Here is a 1997-nt window from a genome sequence, read left to right as displayed (position 1 = left end):
CATGTTATTCGCTTCCAGAGGCGGTGGAGGGGACTTAGTAGACCATGGTTTGCATAGGAACCCATGCCCAGATACGCCATCCAAAGACGCTGCACAGCGTCAAAGCTATAGGCGCAGGCGCTTGTAAACATATATTCACGGTACTACCGTGAAGGATGATGGAGACGGATAAACGTATCAATTTCAGGTAAGGATCCCTGATTCGGAAACGAACGAGTCGAAAGTCCTTGTGAGACCCCTCACAATGGAAGACACGTAGCGGTACTGTTGGTGCTACGAATACAGGGTATGCAGCTTTCATTGATACTAGTAAGGACCAAGTCAAGAAAAAATGTTTAGTAAACAAGGGCCCTAAATGCATACCTGGGGAGCTATAAACATTTGTTCATCTTGGCTAGTGTGAAACACATCTCCTCTATTGCACAGGTGCTCATTGCCCTTAAGGTATGTATTTTAGAACCCGAGTTTACTAGACATTTTTTCTTGTCTCCATCCGTACAAGTACCTCTGAAAGCTGTATGCCCTACATTCCTAGCAACAACAGTATCGGTACATGTACTCCACTGCCTGAAGCATCAGAATGACTTGCCACTCCTTCGTTTTCGAACCAGGGATCCTTTTCTCAAATTGATACATGTATCCGTCTGCATCAACTTCGAATGTTTGTATCATCAAAACGGAATTATACTGTATACAGGGTGTTACAAAAAGGTACGGCCAAACTTTCAGGAAACATTCCTCACACAAAAATAAAGAAAAGATGTTATGTGGACATGTGTCCGGAAACGCTTAATTTCCATGTTATAGCTCATTTTAGTTTCGTCAGTATGTACTGTACTTCCTCGATTCACCGCCAGTTGGCCCAATTGAAGGAAGGTAATGTTGACTTCGGTGCTTGTGTTGACATACGACTCATTGTTCTACAGTACTAGCACCAAGCACATCAGTACGTAGCATCAACAGGTTAGTGTTCATCACGAACGTGGTTTTGCAGTCAGTGCAATGTTTATAAATGCGGAGTTGGCAGATGCCCATTTGATGTATGGATTTGCACGGGGCAATAGCCGTGGCGCGGTGCGTTTGTATCGAGACAGATTTCCAGAACGAAGGTCCCGACAGGAAGACGTTCGACGCAATTGATCGGCGTCTTAGGGAGCATGGAACATTCCACCCTATGACTTCCGACTGGGGAAGACCTAGAACGACGAGGGCACCTGCAATGGACGAGGCAATTCTTCGTGCAGTTGACGATAACCCTAATGTCAGCGTCAGAGAAGTTCCTGCTGTACAAGGTAACGTTGACCACGTCACTGTATGGAGAGTGCTACGGGAGAACCAGTTATTTCCGTGCCATGTACAGCTTGTGCGGGCACTATCAGCAGCTGATTGGCCTCCACGGGTACACTTCTGCGAATGGTTCATCCAACAATGTGTCAATCCTCATTTCAGTGCAAATGTTTTCTTTATGGATGAGGCTACATTCCAACGTGATCAAATTGTAAATTTTCACAATCGACATGTGTGGGCTGACGAGAATCCGCACGCAATTGTGCAAACACGTCATCTACACAGATTTTCTGTGAACGTTTGGGCAGGCATTGTTGGTGATGTCTTGATTGGGTCCCATGTTCTTCCGCCTACGCTCAATGGAGCACGTTATCATGATTTCATACGCGATACTCTACCTGTGCTGCTAGAATATGTGCCTTTACAAGTACAACACAACATGTGTGTTCATGCACGATGGAGCTCCTGCACATTTCAGTCGAAGTGTTCGTACGCTTCTCAACAACAGATTCGGTGACCGATGGATTGGTAGAGGCGGACCAATTCCATGGCCTCCACGCTCTCCTGACCTCAACCCTCTTGACGTTCATTTATGGGGGCATTTGAAAGCTCTTGTCTACGCAACCCCGGTACCAAATGTAGAGACTCTTCGTGCTAGTATTGTGGACGGCTGTGATACAACACGCCATTCTCCAGGGCCGCGTCAGCGC

Source organism: Schistocerca americana, chromosome 6, assembly GCF_021461395.2.
Source record: "Schistocerca americana isolate TAMUIC-IGC-003095 chromosome 6, iqSchAmer2.1, whole genome shotgun sequence".
NCBI classification, from domain to species: Eukaryota; Metazoa; Arthropoda; class Insecta; order Orthoptera; family Acrididae; genus Schistocerca; species Schistocerca americana.
The sequence above is the reverse complement of the archived record's forward strand: the minus strand, read 5'-3'. Positions refer to the sequence as shown.